The sequence below is a fragment of the Myotis davidii genome, unplaced genomic scaffold (genome assembly GCF_000327345.1).
Source record: "Myotis davidii unplaced genomic scaffold, ASM32734v1 scaffold73, whole genome shotgun sequence".
NCBI lineage: Eukaryota > Metazoa > Chordata > Mammalia > Chiroptera > Vespertilionidae > Myotis > Myotis davidii.
The window spans coordinates 3,304,368-3,317,255 of NW_006286675.1; the positions used below are offsets into that span (position 1 = coordinate 3,304,368).

The 12,888-nt window shown below is 52.4% G+C and overlaps 1 protein-coding gene across 10 annotated transcripts in view; it reads right to left on the reverse strand.

Annotated features, from left to right (window-relative positions):
* ATP2B2 (ATPase, Ca++ transporting, plasma membrane 2) overlaps positions 1–12,888 on the reverse strand; it is a 296,812-nt gene that overhangs the window by 182,499 nt on the left and 101,425 nt on the right. For 7 of the 10 annotated variants that reach the window (XM_006758271.2, XM_006758268.2, XM_006758267.2 and 4 more), the window contains exon 1: positions 6,206–6,366. The exons of the other annotated variants lie outside the window; for them this stretch is intronic. The gene's annotated coding sequence lies outside the window, so the exon portion shown is untranslated. Of the gene's footprint in view, positions 1–6,205; positions 6,367–12,888 lie in introns of those variants that run through there. 10 annotated transcript variants of the gene reach the window in all.

The following is a 12,888-nucleotide window of genomic DNA, read 5'->3' on the forward strand; positions in this document are numbered from 1 at the left end:
ATGAAGAAATGTTTTCAAAGTGCTTGAGGATGGGCACATTTGAGCTCTTAGTAACGGGTACTATGATTAACACTATTATTATAATATTAACACTATTATTATTAACACTTATTATGATTAACACTTTAGAACTTGGCAATTACTCCACAAATTTGGCGTTGCTGTCCCCTTTCTCCAGGTGAGGACACTGAGGTTCACAGAGAGTGAGTGACAGATTTAAAGGACTGTGGTCTCTTAACCTTCTGCTGTGCAGCCCCCTTCACACCTCCAAACTCCCCTGCCCACCTCCAGCTCTTCTCTTTGAGTCAACACAGGGTTTGCTGGAGTTCCTGCCCATGAGTTCCTGGCTACGGGCAGCTTCTCTGACCTTGGTTTCTTTATCTGTAAAATGGGTGATAGTGAGGACTTACTAGCAGTAAATAAATATTAGTGACTATAGTGGGTTGAATATCTTCTCCCCTCAAATTCATGTCCACCTGGAACCTCAAAATGTGGTCTTATTTAGAAAAAGGGTTTTTGTCGATGTATTTAGTTAAAGATCTGGAGATGAAATTATCCTGGATTTAGGGTGATTATATCTAATGACTGATGTCTTTATAAAAAAAAAAAAAAGGAGAGGACATAGAGCAGGGTTGGGCAAACTTTTTGACTCGAGGGCCACAATGGGTTCCTAAACTGGACTCAGAAGAAGGAGCTGTGGCCATGTTTACCGACGTTGCCATGTTAACACTGCTGCTGGTGAAGGAGCGGAGGGGAGAGCAAGAGAACCCTCTGCTCTTTCGGCTCTGCGGGCCGGATAGAATAGCCGAACGGGCCAGATCCGGCCCGCGGGCCGTAGTTTGCCCATGGCTGACATAGAGACACACTGAGAAGAAGGTGATGTAAAGATGGACGCAGAGATTGAAGTGATGCAGCTACAAGCCAAGGAATGCCAAGGAGTGCTGCCCACCATCAGAAGCTGGCAGAGGAAGGGGTGGGCTCTCCTTCAGGACATCCAGAAGGAACCAGCCCTGCCAACACCTTGATTTCAGACTTCCAGCCTCCAGAAATGTGAGAGAATTAAGATTTGCTGTGTTAAGCCACCCAATTAGTGGTAATTTGTTATGGCAACTTTAGGAAACAAACACAGTGGCTATAACTGCTATTGCAGACTTGCATTGTCTCAGCCCCTTCACCCTAGAGCCAGATGGCAGGAGGCTCACTGAAGACACGAGGTGGGCAGCATCACTGCCCCCTCTTTCAAAGGGAAATCATGAGACCAGGGAGCTGACACGACTTGCCTAAGGTCACCCACAGTGACTGAGGTGGGCCCAGAATCAGCTATTTTGGCCCTCAGGCCAAAAGGCCTTCTCTCCCTACCTGGGGACCTCTTTAGCCTCAGGGACGCCAACTCTGGTCCCCCACCCCCACCTCCATCAGGCCCAGCCACCTTGCCCTCCACTCTGACTCTTCAGAGGTTTCCTGGATTGTGTATGATGCTTCTAAGATCTTTATTTAAATTTTTTTTTATTGATTTCTGAGAGGAAGGGAGAGAGAGATGGAAACATCAATGATGAGAGAAAAATCATTGATTGGCTGCCTCCTGCACATCCCCACTGGGGATGGAGCCTGCAACCTGAGCATGTGCCATGACTGGGAATCAAAGGGTGACCTCCTGGTTCATAGGTTGATGCTCAACCACTGAGCCACACTGGCCAGGTGATGCTTCTAAGATCTTAACAACACTCCCTCCTTCCACTGCAGGGCTCCTAACCAGAGACCACAGTGAAGCCCTCAGCACACCCAGTAGGTTCTCAGGAGTTGCTGCGGAAAGTGTCACCTATTGTTTATTGTTGTCATAGGGCAGTCCTATGAATTAGGCAGCCTTCCATTTTCCAAATGGAGTGGCATATTTCCATTTTACAGATCAAAAACCAAGGCTTGAAGAGGCAACGTGACTAATCAAGGGCACCCTTAAGTGGCAGAGGTAGCTACTGAACTCACACCTTCTGATGGTCAATCTTGACAACTTCCATTCACTGAGCCATAAATACAGGCCAGAGCTCAGCACGTTATGTCCATTGCTTCTCTCATTTGCCCCTCACAACAGCCTGAGAGGTGGGTACTATTATCATACATTTTACTGATGGGTGAACTGAGGCACCACCCTACTGCTGTGAACGCCAGGCCCTTGCCATCTTCTCCATCTCCTACCAGCTCTTATAGACATCCAACTGAATCTGTCTGGGAGAACATTCTCCCTAGTTTCTTGTTTGAGGCTCCCACTGGAAGGGAGAAATGAATTACTGCAGGTTCACTGTCCTGGCCTTGGAGAAGGCAAGAGACCCAGCCCTGCATCCCACACAGAACTGTGTATTCCAGGTGGGGCTAGGGGAGGAAGCCTGTCCACTCCCCCACCCCACACCCTGCCACAACGTGTGTGCACATGTAGCACCCAGCACCTGCACACCACACAGCTCCTCTAAGGGAGGCTGAGAGGAGCCACATCCTGCACCTCAGGGTCCCCCAGTACTCTCTACCTTGACCCTACACCTCCTATGTGCCAGTTGCCTCGCACACATGATTTAAAATCTTCCAAACATCCCTGTTTAAATCTATCTCCCTTCTAGGAACATGAAGGCTAAGATTTACAGAAGAGGAGTCATTTCCCCACTATCAAATGCCGGGGGAGGCTTCACCAGGACCAACCAGAAGGCCCGGTGGGTCTCTTTGGAGCATGCTTTCCAGCCACATTGCTGAGAATATAGCCTTATTTTGGATTTGAAGGTTGACCCGCCGTCAGAAGGGCCTGATTTAGCAATGCAGAGTGAAGCCAAAGCCTAGGGGTGGGATAGAGGACTGGAGGGCTAGGGACTTGAGTTTCAGTCTCATTCTGTCACCAACTTGCCAGGCAACCTCAGTTTCCCCAGATGTGGCAGGATTGGGGGCAGAGCATGATGCCCAGGTCACTCCAGCTCTGAAAGCCTATGAGCTCCCTCAAGCCCACTCTCAATCACCTTGGTCGCTGGGGCACCTGTGACAATGTAGCCCTCAAGACCTCCTGAATCAGGGGAGGGGAGCAGAAACCTGGCCCTCACCAGGTGATTCATATGTCCACTGATGCTTGAGATCCACCAGTCTAGAGATTTTCCTTCCTTGATTCCCCTCCTGACCTTGGCCAATAGCAGAAGCAAGATGCTCAGCTGCTCTGGTCCCAGGTTCTGGTGCCAATCCCGCCCCTACGTACAGCCTTCCACAGTGTCCAAGGCTCTCAGACAGCTGTGGGTTGAGGCAGAGCAGGACAGGCATGTCCTGATCACAGATGAAAAGACTGAGATGCAGAGAGACGAAGTGACTTGCCCAAGGTCACATAGCTAGTCAGGAGCAGAAGCTGGGCCTGGTGTGCTCATCTTTTTAACGTGGAGTCAGACATCTGTAATTTTGCTACTGTTATGAATCATAATGTAAATATCTGATATGCAGGATGGTCTTAGGTGACCCCTGTGAAAGGGTCGTTCAACCGCCAAAGGGGTCTCGACCCACAGATTGAGAACCGCTGCTCTCTAGACCCTTTCTTGGATCCTCACCAAAAATAAAAAAAAAATCACACGTTTTTGACCTGTTGGTTCTCGAGATTTTGGCACCCCACATTGGAACTGGACTCACACAGGAGGGGAAGTGAGGGTCTAAGATGGCAGGCAGGGAGCCTGATGGCCTGGCTTCCAACTCTGCATGTTCTAGCTGTATGACCTTGGGTAAGTGTCTACATTTCTCTGTGCTGCTGCTTCATCTGTGCATGAGAATAACAAGGCCAGGCGAGGCCCCGCTGTAGTGATGTATGCAGAGTAATCTGCTCAGTGAGTCCTTGCTGGGTTATTGTTTACCCAATTCCCCATAATTGTGCTGGGTAGGGAGAAAGGGAGAGGGGGCAGTTGGAGAATAGATAAAGGGGCCCAGCGATTCCATCTTTCTACAGCATAAGCCACAGGCAGCTTTTCTGACCTTCTGTCTGGAGATGACTTTGGCGAATGCTGGAGGCATCCGGGGCCCCATCTCTCAGAGATCCCCCACCAGTGTACTGGCTTCCTGGTGCCAGGGAAGGGGGCCTGTGGGTCCTGGTGGTCTGGGCCATGGGAAGCAGTTGCACCCACCCCCTCCTGTCTCCTTTCCAACACTGGGCAGCCTTCCCTGCAGAACATCAATAACCCAAGATGGCCTTGCTGAATCCAATCTCAGCTCTCTGGGAATGTAGCCTGGCCCTCCCCTCAGGCTTGTGTAGGGCTGCGGCTGCCACTTGGAGGCCAGTGTCTTTCTGTCCTCACTGGAAGGGCCCTGAAGGGCTAGCCTCTCCCCAGTGCCTGAGGCACCTTTAATTCCACGAGATGCCTGGAGGCTGAGTGGGGGCGTGCATACAGTATCACGCAGAGGTGCTGCATCTGTTTGTGCCCAGGGCCGTCTTCCACATGTGCAACCTACATTCACCTGTGGGCACATTCCAGCATGCCACGTACTTGCCAATGTGCAGACATGCATGCAGCTGGCATTCAGGACCTCACATGTGTGTGTGCTTATAGCTTTCACACCAGGGCCAGCCCTCACAGGGACACACACCACACTTGTGGCTGCTGTAGGGCACTCCATGTAGGCCGGTTGCCCATGTGCAGCCCACTGCATTCCTATGTTTGTGCTACCTTTATATGTGGGCATGCTTTCTTCACAGGTGTGTGTGCGTGCATGCTGCATTCATGTACAGGCTCTATTTTGCAGATGAGCTAGATGGTACATAGGGATGTGAGCTATAGTCCCATATGGTGGACTGTATCTGTGGGCATGGGTACTCCGTATGAGTGTCTATGACTGGACTATACCATGCATTACAATGGGCACTCTATTGTATATATGCATCTGTGCAAATCTGTGGATAAGAATGGGCCCTGATGAGAATGGGACTGGACATATGAAGGTGGCTAAATAACATTGGCATCTTTTCTGAACCTAGAGCCACAGCCCCAAACCTACCACTGCCCCTTCAAGGAAGTTAATAGGTGGAAGCCCTGGCAGTCTGTACTCCAAGCCCCCTCCTACTGCACACGTCAAAGGAGAATTTCTCTGGATGGCGCCCGCCACTCCTGGAACTGCCCCAAATATCAGCTCTGCTTCCTCTCAGCGATTTAGAGAGCAATGCAGGTGAGGAGGGAGCCCCTTCTGCACTGGGCCAGGGGTGTGCATCTGCTGGCCGAGTTCGCCTGCTCACTTACCCTTCTGAAGGTCGAGCCAGGCTGGGCCTCTGTGTGGGGACCCTGAGACTCCTGGGGCCCTTGCCTGATGGGCTGGCCAGTGCAGAGACCCCTCCCTTCACAACCTGGGTGAGCAGAGGACCAAAGTGGTGTGGAACGGCCACTTGGCTAGTAAGGGGAGGCTGCCCACGGCAGCCCCTCCTCTGGGAGTTCCCCTGCTGGTTTTCCCAATTTTGACCCTGTAGGGGGCAGGGAGAAGCCCAGGTGCCCAAGTGCTCAGCCAGAGGCCACCCAGGCTGGCTGAGGAACTGGGCTTCCAGTTGGCATAAAGTGCCAACTCTACCACCCAGCATGACTGCTGCAAAACGGCCTGGCCATCCTACTTGTGTCCCCATCCTGGCCGTCTCAGGGACCTGGTTCCTGCTGCCACATGCCCAGGCTGGCCGGCCAGACCTGGTGGGTCCCAGCACAGGGCAGCCTACCCCACCAAGGGGACCCTCCGTGGGGGGGGGGGGGCCCTGTTACCTCTTTCCTGGGACCCTGGCTGGGGCAGGCGGGTTACCCAGGTCCAGGAGCTCAGAGGGAAGAGAACCTTGCCCCCACTCGCTCCCCACCACCGGCTGGCCGGCCCTTGCATAACATCCAATGGGGCATTTGCTGTCTGGAATCTACTTGAGACCCCAGGCATCCGCCTGTCCGAGGCTCCCCTGCCCGTGTCCCCGGCACTCCAGCCCTCAGCCCCAACACACAGACAGACCCTCAAACTAGTGTCTCTCTCAGCAGCAACTCCCAATGCAGCCTCGGCTGCTGCCAGATAAACAAGCCCAGCTCGCACCCCCCCTCCACACTGCCGCCACCACCACCACCATCAGCGCTGAGAAAAAGCAAATGAAATGAAACAAAATAAAATGGGTGAGGGAGTAAGGGGAGAGCGAAGTGGGGAGCTTTTTATTTTTTATTTTCTCATGCTGGGGGATGCCGGTACTTACTTGGCTACGAAAATCAGCACAAATCCGGCACGGTTTACAGGCGGGCAGCCCCAGAATCGCGGTGCGGCAGCTGGTGCCGCGGCTGAGCCCAGCCAGCGTGCCCGGTCCCTCTGCAGACTGTACCTTCCTTCCTGAGCAGGTGGGGGGGCGGGGGGCGGAGGCGCGGCAAAATGCGCTGCCGGAGGCTGGGGGAGGGGGCGGAGAACGGGGGAGGGCCTCGGCGAGGGCTTTTCTGCGGGGCGGACCGGGGAGGAGAGTAGGGGGCGGTGTGGGGGGTTGTTGCTTGGACCGAACCACCACGGTGTTGTTTGCGGTTTTAATTCCTCCCGTGGGATCAAGAGGAACTAAAGCTGGCAGAGTCCCAGGAATCAGCCGGCTCCCTCGAAGTAGGAGGGAATGTCAAGGGCATGGTGAGGGTAGGGTTGGGGCTGAGCAGGAGGGAGGGATCCCTCCAGCGGTGGAAGGGGTGGGGTGGTGATAGCAGAGAGGGAAAAAATGGGTCTGAGTCCTCCCCTTCTTTCTGGGGGGCCAACAGTGGCTGGGAAGGGGGTCTGCCCCTCCCTCTTTTCAGTCAGGACACTCCCATGCCTGGGGGCAAAGGTCACGTGGGGGTTGGAGCAGACTTACACATCTGTGGTTGCAGGGCCTGCAGAGTAGAGCCTGCAGTGAGTTCCCTGCTGCCACCTAAACACTACCTCTGCAACCCAGCCACAGGCCCGCACGCACTCCCACCTGCGGGGGCTGCAGGCCTGGCAGAAGACCCCTTCAAGAGGTGCTTTCTCTCCTGACAGGTGCCCACTGGCGAGGATGTCTGCATATGTCTTGTGCATCGACATAATCCATGGGGACATCTGCAATGAGTTGGGGGCTGGCCATATTGGGGAACAGATGATGTCCAGAGCACCTCAGGGACTCCCAAAGAGGAGTAGAACCCCTCCCACATCTTCCTGCCTCATCTCTGGCAGAGCTGCTGCTCCTTTAAGTCCAGAATGGTGGGGGCAGCCCCAGGAGCAAGGTTAGGAGGTCACAGTGGGTGGAGGGGCTTCTCTTAGATTTAGAAGCCTCCCACTCCACTGACCTGCCCCCTCCAGGAGGGGGTGCTCTGCTTGGGAGGAGGGCCCTGAAGATAGAAGGACCTTCAGGGCCAGTGTCTCAGGGCACCTGTCCCTGTGGAGGGGGTGCATGGGGAGGGGGCAGCGCTGAGAGTTGCCCCAGGAGGCAGCTCCAGATGGAAGCTGCCTCCTTCCCCTGCCCCCACCCCCTGCCCACTTCTGAGCTGCCTGCCAGAGTGTCCCGAGCTGCCGCTCCATCCCTGGGCTGGCACAGAATATCAATTTGTCTCGTTAAGCTGAAAGTCTGCACTGCACCAAAATCAGAACTGGCTGGGCAGAGGGGCCGCGGGAAGCAGAGAGCTGAGAGCACCACAGCAGGGCCCCTGCCAGCAGGACCACACTGAAAACCCCTTACTCTTCATTGCCTCCACCATCACCTCCCCCCCTTCCCCCAAGCCCCACCAAGGGTCCCATTCTATCCCTGGGCCAGATAGAGAGGACTCAGTGCAGGGAGGATGCTGAGAAACTAAGGATGCTGAGCCCTGGGTGGCCCTGGGTTTCACTGGGCAGGCAAAACAGGTACCTAGCTAGGGTACCAGAGCAGCCCAGGACAGCTCTCGGGAAGCATCCTGCCTCCCACCAACAGCCCAGGACAGGGAGTTCCCACATTAGCCCACTTCTTGGGGGGTACGGGTGGGGGGCCTCTTCCAGGCAGACTTCTAAGTCAGCCCCCATTCCAGGGTTGGGCCAGGCCAGGAGTCCCCTTTTCTCCAAGACCTAGAGGCAGCCTCTGCCCCCCAACATAGGACTAAGTAAAAGTGATCTGAGATGGCTGGAGTGAGGGTGGCAAAGAAGGGCAGAGGATGGAAGGCATATTGCAGCTCATATGTGGTCTGAGCAAATGAGTCTATGTCCTGAATCCCACCATTATTACTATTACACCATTGGGGGCAACACTTTGCCAGATTACAAAACAAACAGCCCCTCAAGGGGCTGGTTCTGAACCACCATTTCAATAATAATTGTCCTTCCCATGTCCAACACAGTTTACAGTTTGCAAAGGCCACCTGCCTGCAAAACAGTAAATCCCTTGATCGTCATAACAACTACCAGAGTAGCTGCTGAGCACCCAAGTTACAGATGAGGAAGCTATGAGTGACTCAGAGGTTCCTGGTGGCCAGGACAAGGTTCCTCAGCCAGGAAGGAGTAAGCCAAACCTGTGACCCACGACAGATTCCAAGCCCAGGGCTCTTTCCATGTGATGGTCAGCATGGTGTGGGATGGCTGGGAGCCCTCACACTCATCTACTTGGAAGTCCTGAGTCCTGCCTGCTCACTGGCCTGTTTGTGGTGGGCTGGGCCTTCACCAACAGACACCAAATTCTCAGGAACCCCTGGATTTTGGTTCCCAGAATCAAAGGCTAGAACTGGCACCTGGCTAAGCTTCCATCTCCTTGGCATTCCAGGCCTTGTGTACTTCGGTATCTACACCCTGATTTCGGGATACCCACCCCCCTAACTTCTGAGACAGACCAAATGCTGAATAGCATAGTTTGAAAGTTCTTCCTTATGCTAGGCCCATGAACTTCTACTCAATCTTCAGAGTCCAACTCAAGTGCCCCTTTCTCAGACAATCCTTCCTGATTACACCAAGAGAAGTAGTTCATGCCTCTGTCCATCCTCTGATCACACCGTATTGTGATGGTCTACACATCTGTCTCTCTCATTGGCCTATGACCACATTAGCTGTCTCCAGAGTCTCATGTGGTAGATGCCATAGTAAAACCTTGAATGAATCTGCTACTGTGATTTTGATTAGTCAAATGCCAAAACTAGAAGGCCCTTCAAGGACTCCTATGCAATTCTCGTATTTTACAGTTGAGTAAACTGAGGCCTCAAGAAAAGGATGACTTGCCCAAGGTCACCCTTGAGTGTGGAACTTGGTCACAGACATTTGTCCCTGCCCTGCCTCCTGTGCCTCCCCTTTCTGCAGCAGACACACCTGGGGCATCTGGCCTGTCCTTACAGGATATGTTTGGAGGCAGGGCCGACTGGACAGACAGAGGTGTTGTGAAATCAGACAAATAATGGTACTAGTGTTGCAACTCCTGGAAGATTGGAAATGACAGGTCAGGGTTACCCACAGGGAAGGGGAGGAGAGAGGCAGGAAGTTGGCCAGGAGGATTTCTGATTTGGCTTATGGTGGACATGGAGCGAGGGTTAGGGTTGAGGAAAGGCATGAGAAATAAGGCAGGGGTGAGGGGAGAGCCAGCCTAGTTTTATTTTCAGATGGTGTTTAGTTGGCCAGACCATGTTTTCTCTCTTGGAATACATCTTAGAGCAGGGGAGTGTGGGGAGTGGAGAGGGTCAGTCTGCCTAGGGATGGGGGTGGGCAGCTTGGCCCAACCTGATGGAGGCAGTCTGCACAAGGGAGACTGATGGGGTAGGTCCACACAGGTCTGATGGACGCAGAAACAGATGCACTCAGAGGCCAGCTGTGTCTTCTCTGTAAGCTGTGGGCTCTCCACTGCTTCCCCTATTGAGGAGAAGCAGGATTGAAGGCTACATCTGCCCTCACCTTGCCCAGCTCAGGGTCTTCTGACACCTGGGCAGGGATTTTAGGGCAGCTCTTGGGTCAGCTGCTGTTACAAAGAGATGCTGACAGGGCCCCTTAGGGGACAAGAATCTATTTCCAAAGGCTGCTCACATCCCTCCCTTGTCTGACCTCCACAAGTCACCCTTGGAGAAACTGGGCTTCTTCCAATTTTACAGAAGAGAAAATTGAGGCCTGGAGACCTCAAGCGACCTGCAGGGAGTTATAGAACCAGCGAGGACAAGAGGCAAGGTTAGAAACCAGATCTGTCTCACTCAAGCTCTAGACCAGTGGTTCTCAATCTTCCTAATGCAGTGACCCTTTAATACAGTTCCTCATGTTGTGGTGACCCCCAACCATAAAATTATTTTCGTTGTTACTTCATAACTGTAATTTTGCTACTGTTATGAATCATAATGTAAATATCTGATATGCAGGATGTATTTTCATTGTTATAAATTGAACATAATTAAAGCATAGTGATTAATCAAAAAACAATATGTAATTATATATGTGTTTTCTGATGGTCTTAGGCGACTCCTGTGAAAGGGTCGTTCGACCCCCAAAGGGGTCGCGACCCACAGGTTGAGAACCACTGCTCTAGACCCTTCCCTCTGTCCCTGCCTCTAGTTACCCAAATGTGAAGCACACAGCTCAGTCTCTCCTAGGACCATGGCCTTGAGAGGCCACAGAATATGTGCCTGGGGGACCACATGGCCTGCTTTGTCCCAAGTAGCTCCTCCACCATCTGCAGGCCCATCCCCACTCCTACCAAGGCCCCGCTCTCAGCCAACCCAACCTTGGGCTGGGACTTTGTGGCCAGACAGACCTCGATTCAAATTCCAGCTCCTTCATTTACCGGCTATGTGACCCTGGGCAAATGATCCAACCTCCCTGAATCCCAGTTTTTTCATCTGCAAAATGGGGACAATAATACCTATTTGGCAGAGTTGAAAGCTAAAGGAGAAGACAGCTGTTATTAATAGAAGAAACATGGTGGAGTGGGGGTGAGGGGTAAGATTCTCTGGATGGCTCCTGAGAAATGTTGGGGGGGAGGGTGGGTCTATTTCAGCTCCTCATCCCACTGGGGTATGAGGGCTCTCATATGTCACCTGTTGGGGCTGGTCAGGACTGGTCTCTAGGGCCCAAGCAACTCTGCTGAGACTAGAATCCAGGCCCTAATTCCTGGCTCCTCCCCATGGTTCTTATTCCCTCAATAAGGAGGGTTCAGGCCTGACTGCAGGCAAACTCCAGCCACCATTCACATTGACATCCTACTGTGTGTCTCATGGTGTGAGCTTCACAACATCCTGGGAGGTAGGTCCTATTTTTATCCTCATTTTACAGATGAGGAAACTGAGGCATAGAGAGGTGAAACAATGTTGCCCAGGGTCATAGAATGAGTAGGGGAACTGGGGCTCAAAACCAGTGCTGCATGAGGCCCCATTCCTAGCTGATAGACTCTGTTGTCCAGGGAGCCACAAGGAACCTGAATTTCCCACAGCTGTGGGTGTGTCTTCTCACTGTAAGAGGTCATAAATCTTCAGCCTGGAGAGCCTATCCTAGCCTTCTAGCTGGCAGGGCAAGTGTGTTGGGATGGTTGACCTTGTAACCCCTCTGAGAGGACACGAGGCCAGGAACAGGAGCCAATTAGGGAGCTGGCACTTTCTCTCCTGGGAGAGCCTGAGGAGTCAAGAGCTTCCCTGGGAGAACTTCCTGGGGGAGGCTGCCTTTTCCAGGTCTCAGCTATCCTACCCCTTTTAGTTAATGCCATCTTGTTAACAGACACACATACATACTGCCTTCTCCCATCCATCAATCCCAACTCCTTACATCAGTCTCCCTGCCTCTTCTCTTGAATCTTCCTCCCATTTATCTACCCGCTATATTTTAAAGGGCTTTCTCAATTCCTCTAAACCCTTCTTTGGCTCCCCTGTGCCCTCGGCATCAAACCCAAATTCCCGGATGACCATTTTACACACCTCCCATTGTCCTCTGTCTGCTTTCCCCACACCAAGCCTCCCTTGCTCCTCAGACACACTCTTGCATTTCTGTGCCCCTGTTCCTTTGCACGCACCAACCACTCTGTTGGGGCCACCCCTCACGCCCCACTTCTCTGCCCTGAGAACACCTATTCATCCCTCAAGATCAGATCCAGCAACTCCTCTTCCATGAAGCCTTTAATGATTTCCTCTTCATTGCCCCTCCCCTTCTAAGAAGAAATTCTTGCAACTGAGCTTTTTATGTGCATCTGTCTAGTCCATCAGGCCAGGGGATTCTCTAGGGACAGGGAATAGGTCTCATCTGCCTGTTGTATTGCCAGTACTGGGCACAGAGCCTCAATAAATATTGATTGAACTGATGAGGGTAGGTTTGTTGAATGAAAAAAACAATTCCCTTGGTAGTTTTAAACTAGTATTTGTATCTTTCTATGGCTCTGGAAATTTTCTTGGCATTTGCTTGGAGGTCCTGGCTTAAGAGTTGCCATTTCCTGAGCCTGTCAATGAACAGGGCTCTCTCTCTGTATGCCCAGCAAGGTCAGGGGAAAGAAAGACCCTAACTTCACTCTGCTACCCAAGTCCAGAAATGTCTCAACTGGGACCAGAAGGCCTGAGTCCAGGGTTGGACTTGAGGTGAGTTGAGCACGCAGGGAGGAGTCCCTGTCCCTAAATGCTCCCTCTACAGCCTGACATTTCACCATTACTAATGCATTCCTTTGGATTATTTTTTTTTTAAAATATATTTTATTGATTTTTTTACAGAGAGGAAGGGAGAGGGATAGAGAGTCAGAAACATCGATGAGAGAGATACATCGATCAGCTGCCTCCTGCACATCTCCTACTGGGGATGTGCCCGCAACCCAGGTACATGCCCTCGACCGGAATCGAACCTGGGACCTTTCAGTCCGCAGGCCGACGCTCTGTCCACTGAGCCAAACCGGTTTCGGCTCCTTTGGATTATTAATTCAGCAAATATACAGTCAGCTTTCACTGAATGTGAGGTTCTGTGCTGGGGTCCCTTGTTAAGGTGTGTGTGTGT